The 23,908-nt window shown below is 36.5% G+C and overlaps 1 protein-coding gene across 8 annotated transcripts in view; it reads right to left on the bottom strand.

The window, feature by feature from the left end:
- Positions 1–23,908, bottom strand: part of TANC2 (tetratricopeptide repeat, ankyrin repeat and coiled-coil containing 2) — a 252,476-nt gene that overhangs the window by 212,544 nt on the left and 16,024 nt on the right. For 6 of the 8 annotated variants that reach the window (XM_087770084.1, XM_087770086.1, XM_087770087.1 and 3 more), the window contains exon 2: positions 9,028–9,090. The exons of the other annotated variants lie outside the window; for them this stretch is intronic. The gene's annotated coding sequence lies outside the window, so the exon portion shown is untranslated. The remainder of the gene's footprint in view (positions 1–9,027; positions 9,091–23,908) is intronic. 8 annotated transcript variants of the gene reach the window in all.

The following is a 23,908-nucleotide window of genomic DNA, read 5'->3' as shown; positions in this document are numbered from 1 at the left end:
ACACTAAACTGAGAAAGACACAGCATTTAGCAAACTCTGCCTCCATTTCCCAGTACTATTAAAGCCAAACCTATCAGAAAGAGTTGCTACCCTTCACGTTGCTCAGAAAAAGTCAGTCTTGCTGACAACAACCTCAGACGACTACAAAGGCTGTTGTCTTTAGCTCCTGGGCTAGTTGACTGTCAAATTCTCCTGCGAGTTGAATAAATTGTCATGAGAAGGAAAGCCACTCAAACCCAAAATTAACTGATGCAAAAAATTCAAACAGAAACATTATCCATATATTTTCCTCGCTCTATATGTCTCAGGCGAAAAAAAAAGTTGTCTCTGTGTTGTTGAAGATAAAAGAATGAGCTTCTGGGTTCACCAGACACACTGACAGCTTGTTCTGGTGGAACATCCTCTTATTAAAGTAGGTAAGCCATCAAAACAGCAACAACAAAAGCAGCTTCTAACTAGAACAAAAGAACAGCAAAGAGTCTTTGATCAGGACATATAATAAACCACAACCTTCCTTCTATTGTATACATAATATTCCATATTTACAAGGTAACACATTCATCTTACAGAAATATATCATGAAATTTTTTCCTGCAACAATATTAGGTTCTTCTTGGAGGATGCTCAATAAATGCGATCTTGAATTTCTTCACTTTTATCCAATATTTTCAAATATATTAATACAATAATACCCAGTTCAAAGAGCTTTATATGTATATTTCAAGCCAATGAAAGTCCTTTTAATATGACTTACTCACTTACTGAGAGATACTTACATTCCAAGGCAGCAACTAAGAGTACACACGCTACAAACACCAGTAAGCATCCACGGATGACCTTAACTTTAGCCTTTCCTGACTTTCAGGAGATTCCATTCACTTATTAGATTCCACAAACAGATTTTGGGGTATGTTTGTCTGCATGCATGTATGTATGCATGCATGCATGCATAAATATTAAACAGAAAATATAGTATTGGTATTTACTTTGCATTTATTAATTGCTTGAGTATCATCTGGCATCTTTCTAGAGGCTTTGCATAATGACATCAAAGCACAACGAGCTAGTATTTAGGCTTATTCCCAGGGCTCCTAAACAAAGCTTGGGCCCCTCTTCGAAGCATCCTACTTTTACATGACTACAAAAAAAATTTCCATTTGGGCTAAAACACAATTGTCTTAAATCTGACTTCTGTTTATTTAGTTTCTTTAGATGGCTGTTATGTTCCAGCTCCCAGCACAGAAAGGAAACTTCTGCATTTACATATCCTTCCTCTCTTACTATGTGCATTAGTAAACTCCTTCACATACAACACCTTTTGCAACATCAGAAGGGGAAAATACAAAGTAGACATTAAATGTAAAAAGGAATCAACCAACCTCAAAGTGTTATTTGTTTTGGAACATGATAACATTATAATCCCTCCAACACGCCACTAATCCAAACGTATTTATCTAGGCTTTGAGCAAGACAACAAGAAGGCTGTAAACACCTCCTGCTACTATTTGGAGAACTGCTTGAGTCTGAATGTGACTTATCTTTTCCTCCTCTACAATATTGAGCACTACGCTGATAACATAATATGTACATTTGTTTGATCTTTTTTTTTTTTCTCCTAGAAGTTTATGAACAGAAAAACATAACTATCACCTAGCAACATTTTTCCAAGACAGGAAAAACAAGAAGAGGTAGTTTCTTTGTGCTCTGTGATAGTAATATGTAAAAGTAAGAAGTTGTTTCACCAGCTATCAGGGTTAATAATGATTCATGCTAATGTATCATGCTTGCAAGAATACACAACTGTGTTTCAACCAGCAAATGGAGGTACTTCTGGAAGTGTAGCTATGACAGTGAAGCACAGAGCAAACGGGAGGCTAACTGATTAAGAATTCATTCCTTCTGTAGACAGATAATGCAGCCTGCACTGAGCTCCTCTACCCAAACCTAACTTACCTACCCTAACTATCCTAGCACAGTGACAACAGTGCCACATGTCTGAGTAAGATCTTGCAGGCATTCCCACGGAAGTCGTACTTACTCAGTGTGCAACTCCAGTGAATTAAGCAATGATAACACTTGCAACCTGCAGACTTAAGTTATGGGTTTGATCTTCTATTCACACTGAAGTAAATCAGAACCACCTCCACTGCTGATGACAGAGTGACATCAGACTTCGACTATCACCAGTCAAGAATAACGACTTATTTTTCATCTTTTACCTGTGGCATTAAGTGTACTAGTTAGCCAATGCAGGTGGAAGGGAAAAAGGGGATTGTAAAGGGCTCAGCTTGCTATTTCAGATTTAGGTTAAAAAAAAAAAAGGTAAGTAAATAACAGTCTTACAGCATTTGGTGAGACTAGGGTAGAGGAGAAAGATCCTGGTAAAATCCTACTAAAGAAAAGTGTAGGGTATTTTCTTTTTCTTTTCTTGTTTATTTGTTTTAAAAAAAGCATCTCTCCAGGTATCCATTTTGAGTCCCATCTAAGGCTGGAAGAACAATCAATCTTTACAATTGCATTTTCCTCAGAATCAAACTCCCATGGTGCCAGTGGACAGCTCAAAACTTCCAAGTTCCTATGAATTAAGAAGGAGGTTTAGGGACTATCCCCACATCAGCTTGCACTGAGAAGAGAACTGAATGGAGCTGTGCCATCAGTGCTGAGGTATAACCTAATTAAACCTAATTACGCTGAAGGAGCCAAGTGGACCGAGCCTGAACAGTGCCAAAGGTGAGGATGACAGCGACAGTTCGCTAATGATGTTTACCTCTAGCCTTCATATGGCAAACTGTGCCAGAAATTGCTGTGCTGCTACTCGGACTGAATTAAGTCTCTGCATAGGGCATATATAGGGCCTCTACAAATTTGTTCCGAAGAACCATGGAGCAGAGAAAGAACTGATGTCTTGCATTAAGACTCTGAGTTACTAGCCATTGGATGTCTCAAGGACTAATTTCATATTCTCAGAGCTCACCTAGAAGCCTCAGAGGACTGCTAGAGCTTTTGACCTGCACAGGTGGGAGAATGGAAAGGAAGCCCTTTTAGTAGTAGACCTAGTTTAGCATGAACTCATGACATCATTTCTCATTGCATCTTACAGACTTACACTTAGAGTAAGTACTCACTAAATTTATATCCCGATTAGCTAAGGTTTTCACAATATAGAGTAGCAGAATCGGCAGGTCACCAGAATCAACTGCTGTTTTTCTTTTGCATGCACAACCACAATATTTTGTGGCTTTGAGAAAATGTGGTCACAGCTCTTCCTCTGTTTAGATAATACTAAGCCAGAAATAATATTTAAGAATAAGCACTCTAAATTAAAAATTCTGTTGGTCATATTAGTCCATGGAATTAGAAGGATTAAATAGCAAATGGTATTACAGTATTAGGAGGAGCTGGATACAGCATTTTTTCATACCCCAAACGAACCCCTCAATACATCTTACAGTCCAGGTTCATTCTCTTCTCCAGTCTCACAAGCAGCTGTGTCAGCAAAAGCTAAAAATGCAGTATGCTGATGGGGATCCTTTACACTCCCATTGCCATACCTGTATCATCAAACCAGGCAACCAAGAGCTACTACATTTTATTTGTCACTTAGCTTGTCATTTACCAAATCTAATGAAGATATTATGTGAGCAGAAGTCTCCAAACAGCATCAGCAGGTAAATAAAAAGGTACTATCTCTATGAACTCTGTTTTATAGCATCAACAGCACTTCACAAAAGTAGCCTTTTTTTAAAAACAGCTCAAGAATCTTCTGGTTTATGTACAGACTCTGCCACATGTTGTTTTATCTTCTAACAAAGCTAGATTTCAATGAAACACACAAACAAAAACAGTTTCTGAAGCATGAGAAAGTAGTAGTACAAATACAATGAGGGGGGAAAAAAAGGCAAGGGAGTAGAGACAGACTGAATGCTGCAAGCTGTGACTTTACACCAAGTGCTAAGCTTGAACAAGTCTACAATATCTCATTAAATCCTCCTGGATGACTAAGGCCTATTTCTTTGTTTTCTTAATTTTAAGACAGAGTTTGTAGACAGGCTGCGAAAACTACTTCACCTTTTGGGTGGCTACACATTATTACAGCCCATACAAGTAATTTTTGCCTCTTTTTAGAGATTTCCTAGGAAATGATATTGTCTGTCAGACATGGAATTTCAAGATCAACGCGAATTATTTTTGCCCCATATATCACCACTAAAACCGCTAGGTCCCAGTATTTTCCTCTTCTATGACCACCGCACTAAAAATAATTTTTTTTAAAATATAAAGCTGATTAGTAAAGCTAAGCTCTTTTTCAAAAAAGTGTCTGATGTCCAATGAGACGTAGAAACATTGCTTGGCCACTGCTGTCAAGTTTTGTGCAAGTCAGCATTAGAAGTTATTAAATACATACTTTTCAGAGTAGAACTCAGATAATCTATGTTTCTTCCAATAATGAAAAGCTTCTAACTACAAAAGTATTAAGGGAATGCAATCCAAGTCATATGTGCAATGCACATTTCTTAAGAATTTTATTTCCCCCTTAAGTTTTCAGTTCCTTCCTTGCCTCCATAGTGGAAATGCCTATGTAAAAGGAGAGGCATTTCAAAAGTTGTTTCTAGAAAGTAAAATAACTGTAAACATTTTGGTCTTCAAAACATTAAAAAAAAAAAATTCTTTATACATGTTCACAATTTTCCTCCTTGAAATCTCAGTTAGGAGAAAGCTCAATCAGGCTGCCTGCGCATTACGGTGATGTTCACAGATTTTAGTAGTTCAAAGTGACAGACCAGTGAGTACAGTCAGAGTATAGCCACTACAGAGCTTTAACTGAATGTATGAAGAGGCCAACTTAAAAAAAAATGCCCATACTTCCAAATTGGAGGTGGTTCAACAATTCTGTCAGCTTCCTCTTTGTTTATTAATTTGTGGTTGAAAAGTGAAGCAAAAGCCTGTAAACAAGAACACCTCTGTGCCAGACCATGAAATCCCATTAGGTCATAGTCTAGCTCAGGCAGCAGCTTATACTGTAGCAAATTAAGACAGAATTTACTCCCAGAACCTTCATAATATTCAGCAGAAGTTTACGAACACTATCTAGTCAAAAAATCTCAAAACATGGTATCTATAGATAGATAGATATAAATAAGAAGTATTTGCAAAATTCTATCAAAACACATTTTTCAATGAGAAATCACTACATCTGTCAGTGACAAACCACTTCCAAAATTCAGAAGAGCATAAGTGTAACTCTTACAGCACCCTACCTCCATGCAATGCTTTGCCAAGCTGTAGATGGGAGCATTACAATATTGCTTAGTGGTATAGTCCCACCCAAATGTAAAGCCCTCTGTGACAAACCACTTTTGATCATTCAGTGCAGAAGGCAGGCACGCACTCCTACTTCATTTCTATCAGAGTACATCATTAAAGATGAAACAAAACTTTGCAAATTGGAATCAGGACTTGGCAGCACCAAGTCAATGGAATATAGACAGAAGATCATGACAAATAAAGTTTTAAAAACAAACTCATTAGATAAACCTTAATTCCTGTACTTTCACTGCTGACAAATACCATGACAATATTCTGTATTGACAAGCAGGAAAATGGTTAGTCCAGATCTCACTGCTTATTCCTTTATTCAGCTGCTTCTGTCTATCTCAGAGCAGATCCTGAGGCATCACATTTCTTTAGTATATCTTCCCTTAATTCCCAATAGGGATGATGGAAAGACAGGAAATACACATTCAGTTATGCAAAAGAACAGAAAAGCTTGCTACTCATAAAATATTCTATTTTAAAAGTTCCTGGTAGCACCAGATTATCTCTTTTCATGAAGGAAGCTGAACTCACTACATTAGAAATTAAGAAGTGTGTATAATAAGAAGCATATATTAAGATGCCAAAAAAGGTACCTTTCTGAATATTAGTTTTCAGGATTTAACAACATGTAAAGACTAAATTAACATTTTGTGAATAAAAAAATCTACAAAATAGTGCACTGTTTTCAAAGAGCATTCAAACTTCAGAAAGGAATAGGTAACAAGGACTTTTTTAAAAAAAGTGACAGATTTATAAAGCTAATTATCACAAGATGAAAGAAATTGAAAAATGAAAGGAAGACACACAACACAAACTGAATTAGGCTTTCAAGCATTTACTCCATGTATAACGTATATTTTACACAGAAATCTGTTCCACATTCGCTCCTAACAGCTGCTAGACTGAAACTTCCCATGCTCCTCAAATAAATTATTCAAAGTTTAACCTACACTCCTATTTTAAATTGCCCTGAAATTCAAGAGGATGTTTTGAGACAACCGAAGAGCACATTTAAGCAGCGCTCCAATGTTCACAGAAAGACTAGCCTGCCACACGTCATAACTGATAATTGTCAGTATATGTCAGAAGCACAACAAACTTTATGACGATCAAATGCATTAAACTCTCTGCCTCACATAACAGCTCTGACTCACAACAAGATTGTGAATAACTGATTATACCAACTCTGAAGTCAAAGGAAACATATTTATAAGCTTCGTCCATGCACATTTAAAAACACAGGAGCAGAATTTAGGATTAAATATTTCCAGGAACTTTAGGAATGAAAAAAGCATTGTTGCAATCTAGCAAAAATGCCAAGAACTTCTAGGATTATTTGGAGAAAGGAAAACAAAAAAGGAATTAACTAAACTCTACCAATTACAGGTTTTTAAACAATTAGGAGTTTATTAGGTGAAGTTCTCTAAACTAATAGGCTTTAGAACAACTGATTATGAACAAAAATCAATAATTTTATGTTCCCGCACAAAAGCCTGAACACTAGTTGTTATGATGGGGGGCTTGACGTGAAGGTCTATCTGTCCATCCCCTCTGGCCCCTCCTCATCAAAAGACCTAGAGATCTCTCGACTACCTTTCCTACAGATCCTGCCACTAACCCCCATAACTCAAGAGGCCCTCCATTTGTCCTCTCTCTTTTCTTCCTGGGAGCAGCTAGATATGCCCCGTCTTTGCCTCTCCCACTATCCTCGATGGAGATACATAAAAATAACTAACAGGACTCACATTGGACAAGCGTGCAGCATGTTAACATGACAACATTTCACAAGGAAGCAGGAAGTCAGCTTCAATCTCTGCTTTTATTTTAGCAAAATAAAGCAGCTTTAATGCTACAGTTGAAAAGTAATTCTGAGAGCATAACACAGTAATATTCCCATGTACGTGGAGTTCCCAACAACAGCTCTAAGGTGAATGCAGCCAAACGCATTTTTTGATGAGTCTGTCGTGATTATGTTCACTTCAAGTCTGTGGTGTTTATGTTCAGAGGTAACTTCTATACAGTTAGAGCCTGAGAGGAAAGACACAAGTACCGTATTATTATGAAAACCCATATAACTTACTCTGAGGAAGAGCTCATTTTCGTACTGTGCTTGGAAAACAGCACTTCCAGAGGTCTAATTAACTTGGCAACAGTGCCAGACTGAAGTAGCTGTTTGATTCTGGAGCTGTAAGGCAGCGGCAGGAGGACACCACCAGAAAGGTGCAGTTGTCCATCATTCAGCACAGATGTACTCTGTGTAGGCTGGAGTTCCCTCTCCTCCATTAACAGGAGACGTTTGCTTTTCATTTTGTCTAGAACATAGTCATACTTCTAGTAAGGACGAAGAATAAAAGCACGACTGCTAAAAGAGAGATATGCCACTGATAGACAGCTTAGAATTCACTCTGCATCTAGATAACCTTACCATTCTCAAACAACAATAATTCTGATAAGATAAGCTTGCCGATCACAGAATACTAACTAATATGCTTTGCAACCTTAACTTGTCGGTCAAGGTTTGAATTTATTCTTCTGGGAAAAAAATTTCTCCAACAATACTTTTCATTTAAGTGTTGGGATTTCACACCAGAAAAAACTAAATCGCTATTTAAAATGAGATCAGAAAGAATGCAATCACTCACTAGAAGAAAGTCAAAAGTCAGAACCAGTTCTCTCTTGAATATCAGAATGTGGTGACCTTGAAATTAAGGCAATTTAATTTTGAACAGGGCTTTATCATTTTGCATAACCTGGTTTCTAATTCTAGATTAACGATACAGACTGAATTCATGAGGGACACTTACGTTCTCCATATACAATGTCAATTATACTGCCTCTGAGAAAACTGATAACCGAGGAAAAGTTAGGAATACAATCACCTCACTTTCATCAACTCGTCTTCAGTGTTTTTAGTGTCTTCTGTGTTGCCCATAAAAGTTAGAATTACTGCTTTGGTTGTAAATATTATTAGTAGCTGCCTCCATCAACAACCATTTGAACTAGGCATTTAAGCTTGAAATAAAATGTGGCACTGCTGTGCAGAAGCTGAGTCTAGTTAAACTGTCTGCCTTGGAAGAAGTTTTAGGGCACCTTCTACAGCTGAAATCAACAATCCCAATTCTGCCCCAAACCACCGGAACACTGAAGCACAGGGAGTTTCTCCATCAGGAACCACTTGCATTTCAACACTTAGCTATGACATGGAGCAGCCAAAAATCCATCACTCAAAACACCAGCTACATACTGCATGTTCTATTTGAGGCTTCTCTCAACCATAAGTTAATTTTGAAGATACAGTGGTATAACAGAAAATGAAAACAAAAAAAATAGGCAATGTAAAAAGTAAGTATTTTAATTAGCAGTTAGAATGTACTCAATAAATAACACAGAATCCTACAGAAAGAAATATTTTTATTACATCAGTTTTCCTGTTGATCACCTCCAGTAGGAAAAGACAGAGAATGATCAAACACTAATACGTGAAAGCTATTACACCTTTTTCCTCTAAATACAGAAAAAATCAGGATAAAAATTGGTAAAACTGATACAGGAAGACAGTACCCATGCTCCGTGTTCCTATTCTAGATGATCACAGACTAACAAAGAAACAACAGAGGACAACTTCAATTCTATTTAATCAATTAAATAACTACGGCAAAGAAAATGTGGGACCATGGGAAAAAAAAAAAAAACCCAAACAAATTCTCCTACCTTGATATCTTTAGACAAGTTAAATCTCTAGTAAAAAGTGTCTTCCTCCATTCATTGAAAGTCCTGAAAGACATTAAAAAAAAAGGAAAACCACCAGAATTTGATTAGAATTCTCAACACACGACTCTGTCCCATGCTGTCTAGCTGTGTACACAGAACTATAATAATCTCATCCCAGGAATAAAAACACAACTATTCCAGAGTATTGCTGTATAAACTATCAGACAGCCCCCATTCTTTATCATCACAATCAAAAAGTTAATGCTCATGCTTTTAAATCTCTGATAATCAATACTAATTTTGGTCACTTGACTCTTCCCTCTCACCACATTTCAAATGGGAGGAGAAGAAAAGCAGGTAACACTTCCATTGATACGCACCATATAGTACACTATTTAAGAAGCAAAATGTTACTTGCAAATATTTTCCTTCAATCTAGCAAGCTCTCCTGCTAAAATCCTGCAACTTCCCCTTAGTGTTTTGGGTTTTTTTTAAACTCAATCCTTACATAAACACAACTCCCATGAAGGGATTCAACACTAAATCAAGAGTTCAGTACTTGGCCCTCTGCCCTGTCATCACATACTTATAACAAGTTCATCAACAAAGAGCCACAAGAAACATATCTTGCTACTTACTGAAAAAGACCAGAGCACTTATTTTAGTACCACCATGTGCTTATTTGTGCTGACTATATTGTATTACAGGCTTTACCTACCTATTCTTTTAGAAATCTCATTTGAGAAATGGCAAGTAGAAAGAAATACAGACACATCTCATTTGTCATCAAACAAACAAACAAAAAACCAACAAAAAATCAAAGTAAATTGAGACCACCTGAAGTTTGCAACTTTAAAGCAAAGTAGAATAATATTCAACCACTTCAGTAGGGTTTTTTTTTATTTTACTACAAGAGGATACTGAAAAGTAATTGACAGCTTAGTTTGTAATTCACACTGCTCCAGAACCTTAACAGAAACTTCTCAGATGCTCTTATATGAATAATTTTGTATATAAAACTGTAAGACATTCCATAAATTCATGAAGCGATCCTATCTTATTTCTTAGTGTTGCCAATTACCTCCCTGCTTTCAATTTTTCACTTCTGTAGAAAAACAACTAAAAAGCAAGTAACCAGCATACAACACTCACTAGGACCGTGGCTGTTTCAATCAGTCAAGCAAGGAAAACATGCAAATGCAACTCTAATCCCACAGCAGTAAAAGTGATTCTTGACAGAGCATGGAGGAAGGGTCTGTTCAGCCGATATCTCCCTGGCTACATGACCTCTGCCAGAGCCTCCTTCAGCTCATGCACAGCTGTAACCTGGACTCTGTGTCACAGGCTGTGTTACACCACGCTGCAAGATGAAATCCTTTCTTCAAACTCCCTTGCTGGGTTCTGCAAACTTCTGCTTGCATCCAACTGCCTGAGCATTTGCATTCTGTAGAAACTATATGGTTCGAAAGATCCAGCAAAAAATTCTGAATTAGCGTCCAACCACATATAGCAAAAGACCACAGTTATGGAATTTCCTTTATCTGAGGCCGAATGGAGGCCAAACCCAAACATGTTCAGACCAAGGAAGATTTTTATTAGGTATTATGTCACAAAACCCCCTATATACCTTAGATCCTAAAGAAACAGAAGAAGAAAGGATCTTAAAACATTTATTTGACATTCCCCACAATTCTTTTAACTGGTCAAAAACTAGGTACTTGCAAACACTTCCAGTAGGTGATTGAGTGAAGAGAATTTTTTTCTTTCAAAAGCAGCAACGTTACAATTTTTGGAAAACCGAAAAAATGCACGGAGTTTTGGAATAACTAAAAAATAACTCCATATAAATGTTTCAGTTTGCTGCCATCTATCTTCTTAATACAGTTCTCTTAACATGATACCCTGTAAAACAAAGAGTAGAATATGGCTTATGCCATGTAGGCTGTAGATGAGTGCTGACTACCCATAATTTGCTCAATAACTTTCCATCTGTATTCAGAGAGCATATCTGATGAATATGCTCTGCATAAAGCTTTTAAATAGCAAAGCTTTCATCTGCTCATATTATTACATTAGAAATCTTTATGTGAATGCAGCAGATATTACTAGGTTGTCAATAAAAACTGAATGTCATTAAAGTGCTTTTATTCGTTAAATGCCTTTAACCCTCTAATTATATTTGTAAATTCTGCTATTTAACTGTATGAAAGTTATAAATTCTGACATGTTGTATCATAACAAATATATTTAGAGACTTAATATACAAACAGTTTGGGGGGGTGTCAATTTTAGAATTATTCCCTCTTGATTAAACACATAAATCACAACTATGGTGTGTTTCAATCACACATTGAGAAGCAACATACAGTCAGGATTTTTCCAGACATTCTAAGAGTTTGGGAGTTTAAAACCTCTGTCCTGTGGTATAGCTACAACTAATATTATACTTTTTAAAATTACTCCTTTTTTTTTTTTTTTTTTTAATTGCATCAGTATAGTTTTTCCAAGCCAGTTCTCTTTGACTTGGCAGAACAGTCCTACGTCTTAACTCTTACTCATCTCCAAACCCAATACAAATAATTGACTATTGTTTGGTCTATTTGTTTGCTCCCCACAAGCACAAGGTGGGCTATCTATAAAACAGGCACAAACAGTCACAGAACAACTGTCCAGTACTGCCCTACCAACTGCAAAAAGTGGCTCAGTCTTCATATTCATTCTGCCTTTGGCCATCAATGAAGAAGCCAATTATTGTCAATTGGGATTTTTGCCCATAAAAGCCAAGTAGGAATGGTCATCTAACGACTTCCAATTGCCATCCAAGTTTGCAAATTTAAAACATGACCTAGGAATAGGAACACTCCCAAGTTCCATAATGCCAAAAAAACAAAACAAAAACAAACAAGAAACAACAAAACAAAAAAAAACCCACACAGACACACCCACCCACCCCCCAAAAAAAAAACCAACCACCACAACCCCAAGGAATGCTTTTTGTCAACAGAATCAGGTAATTTATGTCAGGAACAACACAAACAGAAACAAACACTGAGAATCTCACAAAGCTGTTTTGTGATATAAAACAGCATGAAAAAACACTTCACCCACCAATCGTGTTCTTTGACATTGCATCCAACTGTTGATTTCTTTTCTTTTGAACAATCACCAGCCCAGAGCAACATCAATTCAACTATACGTTTCCTATACTATGATTACTGTTCCAGTATATCCATCACTTTATTCAACTTCATCCAGTATAACAGAAATAGTCCCCTTCAAATAGTTTTTGATAATTCTCTGCATTTGGGACCTTTTCACTGATTCAGACAGTTTCTGAATGAACACATCGTGGACAAAGCTGCTTGAGCAGTAGCAAATGAAAGGACATTACGTAATTTCCAAAATAAGAAAATGAGGAAATGTATTAAAAAGTACAAGTTAGTAATAATATCACAAAGCCAAGTAAACAAACAGTTAAGAAATACAAGCATTAACATTTAGCATGCTCAGTAGATGAGGTAGTTAAGTAATTCAGACACAAAGCAGTCAGTCTGCAGTCTTGCAGCCCCAAATAATTTCTTGGTTATACCTGTGTAGGTAATAACTGTACTGAATTCTTTTGCAAAAGAACGTATTAAATATCAACCAAAGTGCAAAACAGTAAAAAGACGCACATTCACCATACCTCTAACATCCTTCACATCTAGCTTCAAATGATTTCTTAAAAATAGCTTTTCTTATCTTCTGTTAAACATGTAAGTATATGGTCACAAGTTAAACTCAGTTTTAACTATGTACACCTTAGTGCATGAGTGCACCAAAAAAAAGGCACAGAAGAAAAACTAGCTAAATTGGCTACCCTAAAGAAGGGCTCCTAGTTCACATAAGAGTTATTGAAACAGGTAAGAAGAATAGTTTATGAAAAACATCACAATATTGCCAACATTTTTAGCTGACAGAATTAAGCACCTTCCCATTGTTCTAACCCAGAAGACAAGTACCTACAAAAGGAACTAATACTTTTGGGTACAGCAACACACGTATCAGCTACAATGTTTTCCTGTCAAGCTAAAATCCACGACAGAAAGAAGACTTAAAGCTTTAAGATTTAAGAAACAAAACAGAAAACCTGCCTTTCATAGCCACTTGACTACGGCTATAAAGAAGTACAGTATGAAATGATACTAGGATATTTGATTTCACAGTAACAAGTTGGAGAAGTCTGTTGAGATCTCTTGAGATGAATACCACCCATTCTACATTTGAAAATATTTAACATCAGTATTGAGCAAACTTCCAATGAACAGGATGAAATAAGACTCATTTTCTATTCAACCTAGAGCAAACAAAGCAATCTTTTTCCCCATAATCTAAGCAAGCAGACATTGCATTTGAGCACGTAAAAATTCACAGCAACTTTGTAAAGCTAACTGAATTTGAAGCCTCTAAACCAAACGTAGTATAGGTCACATGTACCCAGATCTCAACAGTTTAATTATATTTTCCCAGAGAAATTAACAACTTACTCATACTTTTATCAACAAAACATTAATACACAGACATTAAACACAATGACCATCTGTCTTTGAAAACCATACACTACACCAATGATCAGAACGTGTTGCTCAACCAGTCCTGCTGGAAAGAAAAATCTCTGAAATGATCTCATGAATAGGGATTTCCATCTTTAAATGAGGTTATTTTTCTAGTTTTGGCTGTCAGTTGCACCAGCTGGTATTCATCTGATAAATTGAGTAAGCTTGGATGGTATTCTAAAATCAAATAAAATCACAGTTTAAATTCTTTGCACATACATACATGTTGGAAACAAAATACATACTGACAAAAAAATAGTCTTGATTCCAGTTCTAACACACAAATTCATTTTTGAGCAAAATGTGTGTTTTAATGATGGCTGCCATCTAACAAATCAAAGATCAGGAAAATGGCAACATTCTTTATAATTCTTTAAATTATAGTAATGTAAATATGGCTGACCTAACTTTCTTAGTGACTAGTCTGGAAAACAAGTCTCATGTTTCCATCTTGATAAAGAGTTTGTCTTCTCAACTTCTTATTCTCTAATTAAAAGTAAGATTTGAATAATCTGTTACCATACATAATTACTGTACTTACAGAGTTCATAGGAATGTATACCATTGATAAATCAAGAATTCCACAAATAAAACCATACAACATAACACTTCAGTCCATAATTAGATACGCCTTGGCTGATTTTCAACAGTATTAAGCAAGCATCCAATCTACCACATTCTAAGTTGGCAACAGTTTCTTCACGATCATCACTCTAAATAAGTATGGGAAAGCATCCAGACATCAATGGAATTATGAAAAAAAAAAATCAGAAAATTGTCCATGCTTTAAATTAAGATTTTTCTGCTCACCCCGTGCGCCTTAAAAAAAAACAAACAACAAAAAAAAACCCCCACCCCACTCTGTGTGTTAAATACAGATGGCATTTACATTCTGCTATCTTAATAACTCAATATGAAAATTGTAACGAGCTTCTATTTTATCTCCTCCTTAACAAACAAATAGTTCCAAGCTATTAAAGGAGTATCCCATTTTTGAGCATATTAATAATGTTTATCAAAATTTACAAACTAGCACAGTGATTTTGAGTGCAGGAGCTGTCATTGCTTTGATGTTACAATGACTAGTGCTACAAAGCCCTCACCTTTCTAATGCCTTCAGACACTAATTACCATAACATGTTTAAGAACATTAAATACAACCTGTTTGTTCACCCTCTCGGCTCTATCTGCAGATTGGTCATTATCTATTAACTAGTTGGTTTTGGTACTGCACTCATAACACACATGCCAACGTGACCATAAAATAATGGGTTATGTGAAGTATGCACCAAGAAAAATATCATCCTTCCAGAGTAATTCAAGGTTAGGAGACTTATTGTAATTATCTGACATTTTAACAGATGTCAGCAAATAACTAGAAGAGGAGACTTAATGGCCACATGTATCACGACACTGAAAAGACATCTAACAGCATTTTGACCATCCCAAACCTATCCCAATCTTGCCAATGCTGCTGAAGTTTTGCCAGGGATTTCATTTCATAAGAACTGAACAAAAAATTCTGACAACACTGCTCAAACATATGCAACCTAACAAATTTAAGGATCAAATGACTAAAATGGCAAGAGTGTTATTTACAGCATAGCTTTATCCTAAGGATCATGCCTACATTCCTGTGTCCATACACAACCATCATTGCTAATGCTGCTTCAGACACTATTGGTAAGAAAGCAGCCTGAGAAGCAGCAAGGATCAGCCAGTGCCTGTTGGAGTTGGCTGCCAGAACGGACTTCTAAAGATTCTCCCCTCCTCCTGCTCTCTTTAATTCCTGCTGGAACTGTGCTCAATTTCCACAAGTTTGTCTCGTTTGACTTTTCTCTGGAGTGTGAAAAGGACACTTGCACAGGACCTCCTCTAGCAGGCGAACTGCGGCTGCTGCTCCTAACCTAAGGCAGCACCTAAATAGCTGCTACTGTGCTGCTTTATTTCAGAAGACTCCTGGCTATTGAGGATATAAAATAACCACTCCAAACCTCCCTAACCAGCTCCTACGGAACAAACGAATTTCAAAGAAAGTCAGTCAAAATCTTTTCTCTGCTCCCTCAGAAGTATGCAACCACAACTCAAGTACTCAGAAACACAACTCTTCTTCCCAGCCTGCTTTCCCTTTTGTAAACACACCCGCGTGGAAATGGTGCTGAAAAATGCAAAAGATGAAAACAATTACCAGAAGGAGAGAGAAGCAAGTGCAGATGGGGGAAGAAACTGGGAAAATGAAACGAGGAGCGGGAGAAGAGAATGGAATCTCTAAAGGAGAGACAGGGTAAAAATGTCACAGAATATAAGGAAGACTGAAAAAAGCAGGCAAGTCATAAAAGTGAAAATGAAGGATAGAAGACAAAAAATACAAGTAACAATGACCAAAAAAAGTTTCTGGAAAGAGAATCTAGGAACAAACTTGCAAGAAATAAAAGGGAAGTCACTACACAAATGTGCATTGGCACATGCCAGTGACTGCATGTGACACTAAGACCTACTTCTCCTGCATCACACCTAGCAGGCTCAGTTGGTACCAACACCAGCTGATATAATTGAAGCTCTGTAATTCAGTACACAAAGCTGAGAGAAGGAACATGACGATGCTTTCACCATAATGCATGTCCATGATCGCACTAACAAGATGTCTGTAATCTTATGTGCTATAAGCAAGTGACATGAAACATGACAGTCAGGAAACAGATAACTGGGGGTGGGAGGGGAATCAGAACAATAGGAACACTGAACGAGGCATTTTGGGTCTTGTTTTTTTAACAAAAGTATTACAAGTAGGTAGCTTGAATATTTTAATTCATTTGGGTTTATAGTGCTAGAGGATAGAATTATCTACATTTGAATGAAACAAAAGTAATATCCTACTGACAGTTTTCTTAGTGGAAAGTATGTGTCCCTATAAAAAGTCAGTTACTCAAACATATTGTATAGTCACATTTCTTTTTCAAACATTTCTTGTATTTGGTATAATCAATAATACTAAGGTTTAACATACACAAACAACTTGGGCTTTGGGTTAAAACAAAAGAGGAAAGATGGAAAGAAAAAACATACCTTACAAATTACAAAGGATTTTTCATGTGTGAAAACCATACTTACATTAAAAAGAACAGCATTTAAGAATTAAGTTCTTAACTTAATCTGCTAACACTACAGACTGTATCTTAGATTCTGAGTGAAATACAGCAATGAAAAGGGGATTTAAGTCAGTTTATTTCACTTGGCTTTAATTTTTTTGGTATCTGACTAACTATATTCCATGGAGGACAACTGGGACTTAGCAGAAGTAGATATTCTGCTTCAAGTCACTTCTTCAAACCTTCCAACAAGGGAACACATATATGAGTAAGTACTTAAAAGGTGTATAAATACGCCCTTTCCTTCATCATTTATTAAGTATATAAGTGATATTTAAAATAGGCCTGACTACTTAAGACAATGTGTTTTAAACTACAAGCAGTTATAAATGAAGACATTGTATGAGCACACTTGAAATTACAGCATATAGCATACTTCAAAAGAATTCAATGTTGTATATACGAGCCATGCTTCATACTGTTCTCGTTAGCTAACAACTCCGAGGTTTCTGATTTCATCCTACAACGGGCAGTGAAAATGTAGATATGAAGACTTACAGTTCTGGTATGAAGAACTGCAGTTATTTAGCTTTATGCAAGTGAGAGCTGAAAACCCAGTAAGATTTTTTTTAACTGGAGAAACCTGCTAACCTAAAAGCAAACTGTTATGGGTCCATAAAGAACTCAAGCCACAAGGAAATAAACGGTAGCAGGCAGAAAATGGTCATAGTGAGAGTATCAAAGTGAGCTGGGCACTTCCCAAACCCCAGACTTAGTTACTTTCAATGTGACTCTTGAAATCTACTATATTACCATGGCTTAAAAAGTCAGTTGAGAATATTGAGTATCCTCTTAGCTTATCCTAATTGCAAAATAAAACATGTTAGCTCACAGGAGCCATTGCCTTTGGCTCAGGTGTACTTAAGTCACTTCAGAAGACCGGTACAGGAGCATTTGAAAAACCTGACCTGAAATTTGTTTTGCTCTGCTCAGTGTATCATATATCCCTTCTACCTTCTCTTCTGCTTGGTCCATTCACTCTGTTTCACAGAGAGCCAAGTAAACATGAGTGGTAGTGACGCTATAGTATGGGGGCTTTTCTGAGTCTCTCTAGTACTAGAATGCTTGGGGACACTGTTCGCTTTCATTTCGGGAATGGAAATGCTCTACCCATGACTCATGGATTGAGTCAAGAGAGTATCAGAAAGCGTATCTTAAAGCTTAAAGATAATGCCGCAGAGCTGAATACAGCAGCATTGGTTTGGTTTGTTTTTTAGAACAAAGAATTTACCCCCTTCACCATTTAGTTTTAATAAAACTTGGGCAGTGAAGGGTGAGGTATCTTCATAAAGTTGCGTTAACTATAAAACCAATTTGATTTTTTAACTACTATCCATATTCTGCCATATGGAGGAAAGCTAAATGCCTACTGGAGATAGAGAGACAGGATGTATGTTTTTCCCTACGTTTGGAACGTAAATGATTGCACTTGCCATGTATAATCTACAACAATTTATGTCATCATTCACTGAGGCAAACCCCAAACCCTACCCATTTCTAAATGAAAACCCTTGTCATTGAAGAGTATGCACAACCAAGGAAAACGAAGAAACAGCAAAAATAACTGGTTTGCTTTCCTTCTGAAGCCTACAGCATCCCAATACTTCTTAAAGAACTGAAAAGATCAGTCAAGAAATAACACATACCTACTCGTTTTCTCTCTAAAGCCATTAGGTAGATTTGCTGGTGAGAGCAGGGAGACCTAAGCCTTACTCTTACTTACATCTCCTTTCTGCTGTGGCACCATTACTACTCACAATGCTACCTTGACAATAAGTACCTGGAAGGAGGACCGGAACAGAAGTGCTACCAGGGGTCCAAAGCTTCTCTTTGTAGAGAAGGACCTGTATGGGGATATATTCCACAGCAGTACTTGCATACTATATCCATATATATACATACACCTCTCGTACATACAGTCCACTTCCATCCAAACTCTTATTCCAGGGTTGGGAGAATTTAGGGCTTGAGGAACCCCCTCCTTCTTGGTATACATTCACACTTCTTTTGTCTTAGGCTTAAAAAGCAGCATATTCTCACCCCCTCTGCAGCGCAACAAAGCTAAAGTCTGTGATTCACCTTTATTACACTCTGGAACAATGTCTAGTAAGAAACAATGGTCTGAAATTTCCTCAGGCAAGTTCTGCAGGAAAACATTTCTGACATCAAGATGTGTTACAGAAAACACAGTAATCTCTACTGTTGTAATACCATCCGTATCAGGAAGCCTTTTTTCTTTAACAAGAACGAGTCTGAAAAAGGAAAAATAGTTTAACATTCACAGTGTTGTAGCTAGACTGGATTATCTTAAATCTAAATTGGGTATGGACATCACATTTTCCAAAGTTTACTGCTTTTAAAGCAAAACAATGCAAACGATACTACAGAAACCACTTAAGAACATTCTTACCACAAGTCCAAAAAAAGGCATATTTCCTCAACTACCACAGAAAGCTCTTTTATGTTATATAAACACATATATGGAAAGTGAAAGAGGAAGAACTCTGCTGTTGGCTTTTGGAAACCTGCTATTAAAGCAATACTCATAATCCCGATTGCCCAGTTATGTGGTATGTTCACTTAATACATTAGCCTTTAAAGATCACAAGACCCATGAACTGCTACTTCACGTAGCACAAAGTAATACCCAAACATGAAGGTAGTACAACGTGACCTCCATCTTTCTAAACCAACAAGCCAGATGAACAGTTTGCGTTTGCTGAGACAACTTTCCATTTCCACAGAAGAAACTGATAAATCCAGAAGAATTTCTTTAAGGCTTTTAGCACTTGACTATAAAGAGCCCAAACTGTTATCTACCCAACAACCTGTCCACAGAACCCGCTGTCCTAATGGCTGCTCACAACTACGCTTGCAAAGTTCAACCAATTTCCCATTTTCAATGCCATACAGGTCAAGTTAAAGCAATGGAAGCGTTACAACTTCAGCTAATTATAACTGATATTTCAGCACCTGTTATGATTACAGTAATGTAGGTCTTCATTTAAAAAAAAAAAATCAATTAAGAAGTTTAAAACCTTAACTCAATCAGGAGACATTCATATATTCACATTGAGCTCCTTCGCTTATTCTCATGAACAACATTATCCCACCCTGGTAAATGCACTATATTCTCTCCTTTAGACCCAAAACAAGCAAGCTACTCCTTGCTTACACAGTGTGTAGCCTTGGTGGTGCCTGCCATGCCTCATACTCTACCCAAGGTGGAAACAACAAAAAACAAGCCTTGACAACATGCTGCTCTTAGCACTGCCAGTGCTACATGGAAATAAGGTTCTCGCATGTCACAGATGGGCGTGCAAGAGATTTTTTTCAAAGAGAAACCAACAAAAACGTAACTCTCACACCAAGTTTCACTTAAAACACAAATGCAGAATACTTCTGAAAGAAGTAAGCATGGCGTTGAAAGTCCCACAAAATAACTGAAAAAGCATAAAAGTAACTCTTAGGAAAATGTCTTGCTTTAATTTATTTATAAGATCAAGTCATTTTAGATCAACCAAACCACTGAGCCACTACAATATGTATCGGTTATTATGGAAGTATATCTCAAAAATTCCTTTAAGGTGAAACCATTAAAATAATAAGGCAAAACACAGGAAAACTGCTAACTAAGAAATCATTTCTCTCCTATATAAAGTCCAGGCAGTTAAGATCATCATAAATAAAGCTTGTAGAAAGAAAAATCTTCCTTCTCCCAGTTAGCTTATTCTGTAGAGCTGATAGCACCATGTTTGCATTTGGTTTTCCGGGTATAGTCAGTCCATTTCCTCAGCTGTTCTCACAGTCCCTTATAAGAGATACTAACACAGCAACAAAGAACAGAAAAAAGAAAAGAAAAAAAAAAAAAGAAAATCTCAACTGAGTCAATGCTGAACCTAAAATTACTCTTTCAGTTTCAAGCTGAGGTCCCTCCTGTTAAAAGGTTACTCCACTCATGAGTCACTTTTTTTATAATAATTACTTTTAATACACTAACACATATAGACATAAATAGCAAGGTTTCATTGCAGCCCCTGTGCTCAGCCTTCAAGAAAAATATGGATCATTTCACTTGCATCAGAATAAAGAGGGTTCCTGAAATGTACTTCATATTTAAAGGTGAAAGATAAAACAGCTGAAACATCAACATTTCCACAGTCTAAAATGTTGCTAAAGCACAGGCCAAAAGATATTCCTAAATACCAAATCAGAGCAGTCAGTCCTTACGCAAATATCTAGTACCCCTGGAAGTTCAGATTGATTCCAGTTGATGGGCTGGAGGGGTTTGGGTTTGAATTCACTGAAGAAGCTACTTTGTTATTAAAAATAAAACCCACCACCATTCTACCAGAGCTATCCTTAGCAAAGAAAAATGCACAATATATATTAAGAAACACATCAGGTAACTAATTATTTTTAAAAGTAGAATTATTTTAAAAACTAGAATTTCAGTTGTAACTCAGCATTCAGTCTATCTCTACATGTAACTAATGGCTACCTGAGGGAAAAAAGTTATTAAAAATTCAGAATTGGTAGTTGGTATTCCATTTTTACATGATGGCACATACCCACAAAAAAAAATTTTAAGCTTAATTTACTTTTGGAACAATATTCTGGCTTTCAGGTTTTATTCTCAGCAATTCAATTCTTTAACTGTCATGAGTAACATACTTCTAGATTAACTTTTTTTTTTTTTTAAAGAGAGAAAACACAAGTAATATGGGAGGATGATTTAAATAACCTTCCTCAACAGCAGCACCTGTATCTGCTTCATTATGGTCCCTATTTCTCTCTTTTCCTTTTTAATTGCTCTTCTTCTCCAAGTCTCTCCTTTAATCCTCCACCACAGGTAGTAAAATAGTTCCCTTTGGAGCCCATATCAAGGCTATTCAAGCTATCAAATAGGCTAAATGTTTTCAGCAAGTTTTAACTTTTTCAGAGTATATCTAAGCCTTTCTTTGGGAAGCCCATAGCAAGGACAATGCAATATTTAACAGGACAAGCATGAAATCACAGCCATACCAAAATAAAACTGGCGCAAAGACACATAATGATGTCAAACACCACCATGCCAATTTCCTACACCCTACAACTCAGTCCTTTTAAATGACAGTGAAATACCATAAAGAAGAGTATTTCAGATGTAAAATTATAATGGTTTCTGTAACTTCCAAGTTTAATCACATCTTCCCTTTCTCATGCTGAAGGTTAATACAGACATGCGAATGAGGTACCTCCCAAGAACTGTGGTATGTGAAATTGGTTAAGTTTCCGTGAAACTTTATCTGGTTAAAATACAATAGCACAGTATCATTCTGTCCACTTAGATGACCCTCCCTCCAAAACCAGCCCCACAGACTTTATCTGTGTAAGAAAAGCAACATCTAAAATGGCTTTAAAAGGCTTTAATGGAATGCACTGTGAGCTTTAAAAAAAAAAAATTCTCTTTCATGTCAAGAATATCTTTTCTTCAGATTCAACCTGCTTGCTTGTTTCAGAAATGTTGCTGCCAGAGAATGTAACAAATTCTTCCCACTCTCTGTTTTTAAAGGTGCAATTAAATGTTGCCACTTTCTCTTTACGTATAATGTGAACTGTTATCTGGCATAACTATCTGTATGAAACCATTTCCATCCATCTGCAGCTGAAGTTTGTCATCGCATTAGTGCATCAATCCTACCCAAATCCTAGAGTACACATTTTTAATGTTGAATATCATCTTTAAAAGAGTAATACAAGACGCTTGATGTTTCAGACATGCATAAGATAAGCTTGGAAACAGCCCAGCTTTGTGCACACTAAGATGCAAAAGTTTCATTAGCAGCACAGCACAGTACATTAGATTACTTGGAACAGTATAGGGATGGAGACAACGAAACTTTTGTAGAGGTGGTGCATATTATCTCTCTCGTAAGAGACAAATAAGTTATTCTTTTATACAATAGCTCTGACCATAGCACCAAAACCAACAGAAAAAAGAACTGAATTCTTTCTGCTCATGTCTAATTTGTGTAGACTGGGTTCAGAAGCTACCACAATAAACTATACCTAGAAGTGTACTTTACCTACATAGTTTTGAATACCGATTCAGTATGAAAAAAAGTAATACAGATTTGGTGTTAGTTCTAGGTCATTTAACAGAAGACCATTAGATCCATAACTTGAAATCCTTCTAGAAAGTGATTATACTACGAAATTATTATTATATGACTCTATTCATAACTAAGAACTGTCAGCAGGTTCAGAAAAAATTTCTTCACAGGTTGTTTCTGCTACAAACTCCATGTGTTTTAAGCACTCATACTATACTTGGCAGTAAAGTTGAACACTTAGCTTAATTTATGTAAGCAAAATTAAAATAACTACACCACTGAAGTAATTAAAGTTTGCAATCAACCTAGTCAGAGTCCCAAAGATCTTAACATAGATATACCTAAACAATACAGTAAATTCAGAACAATGTGAAAAAAAAAATAGTCGAAGATTTACCAGCTTCTAAATACTGAGCTAATAATTACATATGTGAAAATCCACTAAAAATCCACTGAAGAGATGCTGCTTAGCGCAAAACATGACCTATAGAATCTTTACTAGATGTCTAGAGAAGTAACTGCTTCGCATTCCAGTTCAATCTCAAGTTTGTCAACCTTACAGATAAAAGAAATGCATCTGTAATATCAGCCAATATTCATCTGAAAAAAGATACACACATATATTCCTTACAACTCCGAAATACTCGGTCCTAGCAGCATTAATACTAACATACCCACTCCCCTTACCCACTGCCCCACATACATAACGCTGATATAAATGCTTATTAAAATAATATTTAAAATACTTTTCCTCATATTTCTTTGAATATTAAAATAATTATTTTTAAGATTTTTAATCCAAGCCATCATGAAAGAGTAATATATATGCATTCAAGGAGAAAAAGCAGCTGCACACTCATCCATCTTTGGACAACCAGTCACTGTAAGTGCGATTATCTGTTCTATTCAAAAGGATGCTGACTGTCATTTGTAGTAGCACAGGTATAAATGCGTCAAAATCCTGTTTGACTTTTAAACCACTCAACCAAGTCAGTCTTAATCCTCAGACAAGCTTTTGTTATCTCTAACCTCTTCATTATGA

The sequence above is a fragment of the Nipponia nippon genome, unplaced genomic scaffold, assembly GCF_047370975.1.
Source record: "Nipponia nippon isolate SJK-2023a ecotype South Korea unplaced genomic scaffold, ASM4737097v1 scaffold_32, whole genome shotgun sequence".
NCBI lineage: Eukaryota > Metazoa > Chordata > Aves > Pelecaniformes > Threskiornithidae > Nipponia > Nipponia nippon.
Note: the sequence above shows the minus strand (reverse complement) of the source record. Positions and strands in the feature narration are given on the sequence as shown.